Here is a 10885-nt window from a genome sequence, read left to right on the forward strand (position 1 = left end):
ACTACATCCGGGACTCGAGTGGCGTATTTTCCATATTCTCACTGGTGAAGATATCGAGTTTGTCTCTTAAATTGAACTTAAATTCGTTGGTGTATGATCAAAACATCTTCGGGTCTTCCTCGACAGTCTTCGGCAATCTTCGGTAATCTTCGGTAATCTTCGGAAATCTTCATAATCTTCTCCTGGCAAGAACAATATCTCACTCGTTGGCTGCGCTTATTCGTGAGATATTTTTCTTGCCACTCGAACATAAAATTGATATCTTCTCGCCATCGTGTAATATCCTCTATATCATTTATCTCCCTTAACAGAATATGGCAGCTCGGCTTCTGCGGCTTCGCACATCTATCTCGAGACTTCCTAGGTGCAGTATTCCCGGAGCCAGAAAGGCCTATGTCAAAAATGTTATTTGCAGTCATTCAACCCAGCAAAGTCAGGAAAATCCAACAACAAAGAGAATTTTTCATCCACTACCCAGAGAGGAACTGGTCACTAAATTCAAGTCGAGGCTCAAGGACAGGCCGTTCACTGTTGGTTCAACGGGTCAAGGTTTCCCAGAATTCCTAGGAGAACCAAGACAATCATTCCCACATGGCGTGCGAGTTATTAATCCGCACCAGGCCTCCCTCGCCGAACTGACCACTAAATGTATGGAGTACGTAGAGGAAAACCACGCACAGCATCCCGCCATTTTGTTCCGCGATCTTCCAGCTGAAACTGCACAAGACTTTTCAACTATTGCAAAAGAAATTCCTTGGAAAGGAATAACTTACGAGGGTGGTACAGCGTTCCGACAACAAATTGACAAAAGTGTAGGAACTTAAACCGCTAACGATGATCCAGATGATGTGACTATCGATCCACACAACGAAATGTCATACACTGAGGTCTACCCCTCCAAGGTTAACAGTTTGATTAAGTATAGAGTACACGAATTGAGAATGCAGGAGTCATGACCAATAAATTATCCTATGGTGCAAAATAGAATGCTCTTTATGTGTAAAAGATCCCAAAGAAAGAGCCGTGTTATACTCAAGGGATAACAAAGGAATAGCCCTTCATACTCTCTTGTTGATAGAACTTAAACACATTAGAAGGCGGGGGGATTTATAATGGAAGCGATATCGATTGCAAGTGACGTTAATTGGCCGGCCTTTAACTAATTGTTAGCACTCTCTCTTCCCCTACAGCTTTTCTTTTTTTGCCTGAAAGAACCTGCAGATGGCTGTGGCGGTGAAACATCTCTGGTTAAAAACAGCGAACTCCTCTCCAAACTGGACCCCGAAGTTGTGCGAAAGTTTGAAGAGAGACAAGTGCGCTACGTCAGATACTTGCCAGACAAATCCAATAAAAAGTACTTGAATTGGCAACAAGTGTATAACACGGACGACAGAGAGGTAAGCAGTTGCATGTTTTCACGTTCACCTCCTACCCTCCCCATGTTTTCTCTATTTTGTGTTTTCCTAAGCTTTGCACGATGATATCCTTAAATAGCGGAGCTCCGGCGGCCCGAAGGGCTGCAAGGCGGAGCGTCATAACTATAGGAACAGAACCACATGCATGCATAGAAATAGAAAACCATGCAACTCTTTTTGCATGGTCAACATGGCACGTGGCATGTATCGCGGGCGCGTGCGCCGCACGATGACGTCGACGTCGCGCAACGCAGGGGCCATACCCCAGCTAATAGTTCGACCGAGGCATGCAGTCTTTGTTTACGGCGTACATTGTTTTAACTGATCTTTAAAAACACGACAAGAGCATTTGAAGAAGAAACGCTTTAATGCTAAAGAGATCCTAACCGTCGCGTTACATCATGCAACTGACTAAGGACGCATAAATTACGACATACTTATTCATGCTCTTATTCACTCATGCACATTCTTGTACGTGCATTCTTGTACATTTTATACATAAATTAGCACATTATTACATACATCTTTGATATTGGACATCCATGTTATCGTATCACCATGTCACGGGTTCAGGTTCAGTTCATCGAGGTTAAAGTTGACCGCTTCCCAGTTGACCATTGTAATCAGGAGCTCCGCTTTTAGGCTTGGCTAAATCTATGTATTGCTTTTTGTAAAAGGTACATCTTTTGAGGTACGTCATTTGGTCAAAACATTCGTTTTGTGGGCCTTCTCTCCTTTCAGCCATATCACATTTTCCGATATCCCAAGAAAGGACACTCGGAGCAAATACAAGTTACATCTAATAACAGCACTAGGCGAAGAGAAATTTCTTACCCTCACCAGTTTGAATAAATTTGCCAGTGGCGGAACGTCTATAGGGGGAATTCATCAGTAGATCATTCAAGGAAGTTGAGCAAGACCAAAATCGTGTATATTACATTGTCGACTATATATAACTGTGTACAGTACATTAATTTTAGATTTGTAAGTAAACAAAAATTTACTGAAAGTATGACTTGGTATGGGGGACTGGTACAAATATTATTTTACAACATTTCCATCAATCATGCTCTTCTTCCGCAATAAAATAATCAGAGTTTACCATCTCTTTATTGGCAAGCTCTTCATGATTCCTTTTGATTAGAAAATACAGCGAGCGAAACTCGACTAATCAAGCCTTACACAAGTTTCAAGGACAAACCATTGCTTTGTTTTCGAATTATTCTCCCAGTTTCTTTAGAAGTTTTACTTCTCAGCTCTTTTGACCTCGAACGAAAATCTATATCGAGCACCAAGACAGGGCCAGAAGTACACCGATGTACTTCATGCATAACTTCACATACCTTAAAAAGAAACAGCCGAAATGTCAGAAGCAGAAATAGTAATTTTCAGTTCAACCTTAGAGACTCGACGTACTGCGAAGCTTCGATTCCTAAATCAGGTGCTCAGCACTGAAGATGGCGGCCTGCGGAAGATTTAATACGGATGTCTTCCAAGATTTCTTTCAGCATTGGAAGCGAGCAACCTTCATATTCCCTTATCATTTCTGCACACTGACATGTTTGCCGTTCGGCGATCACTTGAAAATGAGCGAGTCGTGTCCAACACCGCCTGGCCTGCTTGAGTGGCATGTCTAAAAACTAGCTAGGCGCCCATTGAAGTATGTTGGAACATACGTATGTTGAAGCTAAGTGTATTCACCACAATTGTCAAAAATTTACTCTATTTTTTTTATTCCCCTCATTACAGGTCGTGGAAGAGGGAGTGACAGAGCCAGGCAGCAAAGTCACATGGGATCCCAGCGGGGATTTATACCTTTGGCATAACAGGCCCGCCTGTATACAACACCCGGAGACGGGGGAGAAAATCTGGTTCAATCAGGCAACAAGTCTCCATTGCATGTACTACCGGTTGTTTCCTGGGGGAACTGAAATCCCCGATCACAAACAGCCTTCTCATACTTATTATGGGGAAGGCAGCGATATCGAGCCTGCAGTACTGCAACACATATTGGCTACCACATGGACAGGCGCAGTTGGGTTTAAATGGAAGAAGGGTGATTTGTTGGTGTTGGATAACTTGGCTGTTCAGCACGGCAGACTGGGATTCAAAGGGGAGAGAAAACTTTTAGTTTACATGACTGCATAGTGAACAATTAACAGACAGGGAAAGCTTGTTGATATTGCAATAATGAAGTTTTAAGGGCCGCGTGAGACCTGGTGGTAGTTCATTACATACTGTAAATAGTACCATGTATGGGTGACAAAGAAAATATGTGTGTAACACAGCCACTCCTGAAAATTACTAATCGGTTGACGCGTACAATTAATCCCTAATTGTTTCTCGAACAAACCGATTTTCTATACTAATCATAGGCTTACGAGCTGGGGGGGGGGGGGAGGGAGGCGGGCGAGGGAGGCTGCAGCCCCCCTCCCCCAGCTACGGAAATTACGTAATTTTTCGGGAAAAAACGCTCATGATTCGGGCAATGACACTTGAGAGAAAACATTACAAAATAATACTGTTGGTGTGATTTCCTAACCTCGCATAAAAAAAGGTTCCTACTTTTTACGTCTGTCTGTGTTATTAGATGCCCGACCGGGGGTCTGTAGGCCGTCGAGTGGTTTCTTAAAAGAGTTTGTACCTAAAGTAGTACCGTGTAAATTGTACCATTTGTATCTGCTGCTGATCTGAAGTGTCGTTGCGCACCGAAGACGCCATGGTAATCAGTCGGGACAACGGCCTTTCCTTGCTTGTAAGCTACTTTCTCTGACATTTGCCTTCCAAAAAAGGACTTAGACTGAAATGATATGAGTGACCTGGGTTTTTTAAGCTATAATTTCCAAGTATATAGGCGTACTGTATTTCATAAAGCAATTTTTCCATTCGCGCTTGTTGGATATGAAATTGGTTATAGCCAACTCGGTCCTACGGGCCTCGTTGGCTATTTACCATCTCATATCCAACGCGCGCTCAAAGAATAATTGTTAAATATCGCTCAAGTGACTTTGATTTTCTATAACTACAACACATGGATTTTTTCGTGCGATAAAACAGGATGCCGTGATATATAACAAGTCGTCCGTAACATAGGATAACTTAATTATAATAAGTTAAGTTCTATGGGGCATTCTAAAACTTCAATGCGCTGACAAATTTAGAAGTTAAGACGAAAAAAAAAACTGACAAGTTGAAAAATGTTTTAAATAAGTTGCAGCATAGGGAATTCGTGTTTCTCAGATGTTACTGTAGATACTACGGGGATTTAGAGATTTGAAGGGCACAGAGAACTAACTTTTGAGTGGTCCGGAAATAGACAAGCCAAATAACTTGGGGTTTGTCTAGTGATAAATAAACAATAGCCTCCATTTGGCGTGAAAAGATGCTCGAATATTTGTCCATGGACATTATCTGTTCCAACAAGGGAACAGTTTTCCCAGAGGGTAGCTCGAGAAAACCTGTGAGCCCTGGGGAGCAGATAATGTCCAAGGACAAATATCCGAGCATATTTTCGCGCCAAATGAAGACTATTGTGTTTATTATCCTTCGAATATTTTTTCGCAATACGCGCAGTTTTGAAAATTGGGGAATATCACTCGGATATTCCCCAGTTTTAGCTGAGGCATATTCAGTCACGTGATGCGTTTAGACCAATCGCGCGCGAGCAGAAATATTTGCTGGATTATAATTTGTTAATATGTTTTAAATAAAAGTTTCAAATCAGGGCCAATAAGGTGTGTCCGGATCGCTTGATTTTAAAATAACAAAAGGCTTGTGACAGTAGTTTGCACAGGCGCTGGGATTTCTCCATCTCATGCTTCGGTGGACCGTAGACGAGACCACTGATAAGGTTAAGGCATAAGATAAGAACGCATGCATGTATGAAGCAGCGGCCGTCGATAAAAGCTGGAACATGGAACATCCCGGAACATCGAATGATTATGATAATTATGAGAAAAATATGTAAAATTAAATGTAAAAAATAAACCAAAAAAAGGTATCAGCTCGAAATATGAAAAGATATTCGGGGGGGTAGGGGGGAGTCGGCAGGGTGGGGTAGGGAGCGTTGGGTATTCATCCAACTGACCACAATGAGTGCAGGCTCCTCTTCTTTCCCGCCAACTGCGTCACGTGGCTTACAGCACACGAGCATAGAACATTCGGACGATGAATGCTAGGTAATTCATTGCGTTTCCTTTGTTGATCCCAGATTTCTTCAACGTCTGAGGTGTTCACAGGGGCATCATATGGTTGCTTGTTAAGTCAGTAGCCATAGCTTTGTCACTACGGTTCCGTCGTTATATTGCAATTATCGTCCCAGTTTTCGCGCTCTCCGCGAGAAACGACAGGCACTATGACCCACCAAGTGCAGAGATTCAGCTGCAGACTCGGCCTTTCCGCAAGCCTGAGTAACAAGCAAGTTATTATTTAATAAACTAGTGGTAATCAAGGATTAGAGCAATGCGTTCACGCGCGTACTTCAAATGTTTGGTCTACTTTGGTGGCGTTCGAGAGGCTCGATAAAAAACTAAGTTTTACCGAATTTCAGATATCGATTACACGTGAAGTTGAACTACCGATGAATAGATTATAGCCTGTAGTAAAAGTGCATTTAATTAATTAAATATTAACTTGTACCGGACAAAACATTTTGCAGGAAAAACATGTGAACTGTCACCCTGAAGCACAACCTTTTCTTACGGTACATATGCTTTGGCGAGACTTTGGCGAATTCTTTTTCAGATCGACAACGCTTGTAACAAATATTTCTTGGGACAATAAAGTTGTGCCAGCGTCCCTGCAAGACAGCGCGTCGCCAAATGTTTTTAAATGTTGTGTTTGTATTTGTTTACACTGTCATCAGAGCTTGAGCACTACGAACTAGCTTAGACAAGAACCTCAATGCCCAAGAGTTTCTATTTCCATCTCATGGAGAAACTATTTCTTCACGAGAAATCGTGTATACGCATCAGGCTTTCAATTCACGTAATGAATTGAATAAAGAAGTCACACTCGTGTACCCATATTTTTCGGTCTGATTAAAGAGTTCGAATGCCACCAACTTGGTTTTCTATGAACAACGAAATCTGGAAATAAGGCACAGTCACGTGGTTAAACTGATGGCGAACGACTGGAAGGAATGGATTAGTCATCTAAGGCCCAGTTCAGACGCCGAACTTTTCATGAGCCGAACTTAATTCGAATTTGGACCGACCCAAATTACCAAAAGTACACCTGTTGATTCAGACGTCGAACTTAATTCGCCGAAATTTATTTAGTTAAAACCAAAACACATCGAAATGTCAGCGATTTTCAGGCAAAGTAAAAACTGCTTGTGAACTACGTTATAATAATTTATACATTAGGTTCGGCTCATGAAAAGTTCGACGTCTGAATCAAAGCCGTTCCAAAGCCGAAATTCCCGGCTGAGCTAGGCGGGAAGAACGGCTGGGTCGTTCCAAATTCAAATAGCCGTTCTTAACTGATTCAGACGCCGAACTTTTCATGTACTTAATTCAATGTATTTGGTTCGGCTCGTGAAAAGCTCGGCGTCTGAACTGGGCCTAAGTTGCGAGCCTTCACTCATCGCAGTCTTTTTTGTTTTGTTTTGTTTTGTTTTTTACTTTCCGAGCTGATACCAGTTTATTTTTGATTAATTTAATTCTTGTTCAGTTTATTTTACATATTTTTCTCATAATTATCATAATTATTCGATGTTCCGCGATGTTTCGGAATGTTCCATGTTCCTGGTTTTATCGACGGTCTGAAGCAGCGTTCAAGTCGATCATTTGATAGAGACAGAGTGGCCTATTGGTTAGCACGCACGCTGCACACCGAATCAAGGGGTACTGTGCGGTGCCGGTGGGGTGCCGGTACGGTAAATAGGTGTCAGCGAATTGTTGGGGCAACCCAACAGAATACTTTTATTCGCTTCCCCACGAAGATCCATTCAGTAAATAAAATCCCTCTCGTTTAGACTTAATTTTGCATTCAGTGTCATTGATCGGAGTGGGAAAAGAGACGTCATTTTCAGTTTCATTTAGTGATGATCGACTTGCAGGCCGGGCAAAAGAGAAAACTTGTTGAACGGGATTGTTTTTATAGAACTTGTTTTCTTTTTTTGACGTCACTTTGGTTTTTGGTTTTTGACATCTTTATTTTAGACTTACTTTACATGCATATCTAAGAAAGTCAGATCAGGGCCGTCTAAACTTTATCGCGTAGTCTTCTGCGCTGGATCCATTTAAACAAACTGCTACTGCCTCATTCAGTCTACGAGAATGACTTTGCGACCTTTATAATAATATTCTCGGATGTGGTACAGTAGACGTTTGTCATGCCACAGGATTAAATTCCCAGAGAAAGACTTACTAAAAAGGTTATTCAGTAAGAATAATTCAACATACTTCCTTGTAATATTCGGTAAATTGTTTCATTTAACCAAAATCTTGCACAGAGTTCTCGTTTCTGCAAGAAATATCATCGAAATATCCAGAATACTGAAGGTAAGTGAAAGAGTTATAACTTGTTGTTTACAAGTTATTCCAAGCGGAACAACAGACTAACGATATTTTTTCGCTCGTTCAATTCAGTGGCCAAAACCTATTGAAATATAAGCTTTTTCTCTTCCAAAGGTTGGATCTGATCAGACAACATAAAAAGGTCGATTTAATACTGAGCAATTTTAGTCAAATTTCATCGCAAAGTCATTCGGTTTTGCTCCGCTTGATAACAGCAGATTAAAGAACTCGCTCGCTATATATAAATATGAGAGCTAACAGCTTTTAAAATAATCTATTAACGTTCTATCACGAATGCTGTTCTCTTATTGGCTACCATACTCATTCTTCATTCTGTTGCAGATGGTGAGTAGCTTAGCAGTGTACATGTGCGGTTGTTAACAAATGGCGGCCGAGCGCATCTTTGCTTTTTCCAAGTGTCTGTGAAGAGGATTAATTGAATAGTCTTAAACGACTAGAGTAGATTTATAGTAAAAACAATTAGATTATTCGCTCTCGATCTCTATCGCGTGATAGCACAGTTGACTCGCGCGATAAAAATCTCGCGTTCATAATGTAATTTTAGAAGTCTTTGTTATGCATAAGGTTGTGACAATTGCAGGTATTGTGAAACGCCATTAACATCGTGTTGCAGGGTAAAAGACAGCTTTGTCTATTTTGCCAAGAAAAGGGCATCAAGGACCAGAAAAATCTTGTCACGACTAAACACAAGAGATTATGATCCTGATCATATTTTCTTGCTAAACAACAATTATAAAAATTGTATACATGTAAGGACTGCTTAATTCTATGTTCAGCTTTCCGCTACATTCAGTCAACGGCACTGGAGCGTGACTTACTTAACTGAGGCGTCAAATCTCTCGCACGTTGCTTTAAGATTAAGAGGGGTCCTTTAATTATGTAAGATTCAGCTATATTCACTGAATCCCTACAAAGATTCGCCCAGTATATAAAAGTTCTCTCGTTTAGATTTAATTTTGCATTCAGCATCATTGATCGGGGTGGGAAAAGTTTCACAAGGTGATGATCGACTTGCATGGAAAGAAAGAAAACGAACTGAACTGGATCGACAACACGTAACTTGTTTTTATAAAACTTGTGTTTTCTCTCAACCCAAATTTTTGACGTCACGTTTAGTTTTCATTGCTGTTTTGCACTGAGAAATATCTTCTTCACCTTTAGTTTACACTTACTTTACCTATCTAAGAAATTCAGTGTCATCTACACTTTATTACGTAGTCTTGTGTATCTTGTGGATCAGTTTAGACAAATTACTGCTGCCTCATTCAGTCTACGAGAATGACTTTTTAACCTTTATAATTATATTTTCGGATGTGTTAGGCGTTTGTCATGCCACAGGATTCCAGAAAGAGACTGACTAGAAAGGTTATTCAGTAGGAATAATTCAACAGACTGCTTTTAACGTTCGGTAACTGTTTCATTTAACCAAAATCGTGAACAGAGTTCATGTTTCTGCAAGGAATATCATCGAAATATCCAGAATACTGAAGGTGAGTAAAAGAGTTGTAATTAACTTGTTGTTTGCAAGTTATTCGAAGCGGAACCAGAGACTACATATAGTTTTTCGCTTGCTCAATTCTGTGGCTAAAACCTATTGGAATATAAGCTTTTCTCTTCCAAGGGTTCTATCTGATCAGACAACATGATAAGTTCGATTTAATACCGGAGCAATTTTATTCGAACTTAATCGCAGAATCATTCGATTTTGCTCCGCTTGATAACAGCAGAACAATAGAACTCGCTCGCTCTATTTCTAGCTTTTGGAATACAATCGAAATAAAAACTAACAGTTTCTGGTTTAAATCACAAATGCGGTTCTCTTATTGGCTACCCAACTCATTATCTATTATGTGTTAGATAGTGAGTAGACTAGCAGTGTGAGATTGTTAACAAAATTGCGGCCGCATCTTTGCGTTTTCGAAGTGTCTGTGAAAAGAATTTAGATAAGTTTTAAACAAGTAGCAAATTTATACTAAAACAATCAGATTATTTGCTCTCGATTTCTATGCGTTATAGTTAACTTGGGCTGCACCCTCGTCAGCTATCACGCGATAGAAATCACAAATTCATATATGTTCTAACAATTAAATACCATAAGCATTCATGGATGAAAACGCCCGCAAGACCGAGTTGCGAAACTGAGCAAAGACAATCTGCTGCATTAAAATCGACTATTATCTTCTGCAATAATGTTAAGAAATCTAGGCTCTTTCTGATGGTTTTTATTTTGAATTATCTGCAATCAACGCGATACTGAAACTGACGATTTTAGATGTCTTTGTTATGCATAAAGTTATGACAGTTGCTGGTATTTCGAAACGCCATTAATCAAGGGTACTGTATTGTAATTATGTTGCATGGTAAAAGACAGAGCTTTGTCTGTTTTGCTGGGAAAAGTGCATCAAGAACAACAAAAATCTTGCCAGGACTGAAAAACGTTTTTATAAATTTGTATACAACTAAGAACTTTTGTATTCCCACATGTATTTAGCCTGGGGCCTCACGCTGATTTAAATCTTTTCTTATGAAAACAGCATTCAAGCTGTTGTGGTCACACTTTGTGATTTTTCCAAAAGAGCCATCCATCCATGATTTCAAAGTGCGTTTTACCCGAGTTTAATTTTTTTATAAGCTTAAGAAAGAATCCACCACAAGTTCGAGTAACAAGCGGACAAAAACTTTGTACCGAGATTATTTACATTGTATTGCAAACTTCTGTGCCATCTTCTCAAAAGAAATCATTTCCACTAATTACTTAACATCAAGTGTCGAAAACAAATTTTAAAGTTCACATGAAAATACTGTCGAAACTACTGTTGAAATGAAACTGATAATGAAATTTTACCTGTGTTTGCACAATTTCTCTGAACTTTGAAATTTATTTTCTCGAGTTCATATCGGAAATTGTATTTGGTGTTGTCTCAGACA

General features: G+C 40.0%; 1 pseudogene across 1 annotated transcript; it reads left to right on the forward strand.

The window, feature by feature from the left end:
• The first annotated feature begins 276 nt into the window (after positions 1-276).
• LOC145497651 (dapdiamide synthesis protein DdaC-like) lies at positions 277-5776 on the forward strand (annotated as a pseudogene). Its single transcript, XR_014050704.1, has 3 exons — positions 277-902; positions 1191-1397; positions 3165-5776. The product of XR_014050704.1 is annotated as a dapdiamide synthesis protein DdaC-like (transcript).
• Positions 5777-10885: the final 5109 nt, after the last annotated feature.

The sequence above is a fragment of the Orbicella franksi genome, chromosome 9 (assembly GCF_964199315.1).
Source record: "Orbicella franksi chromosome 9, jaOrbFran1.1, whole genome shotgun sequence".
Lineage (NCBI taxonomy): Eukaryota > Metazoa > Cnidaria > Anthozoa > Scleractinia > Merulinidae > Orbicella > Orbicella franksi.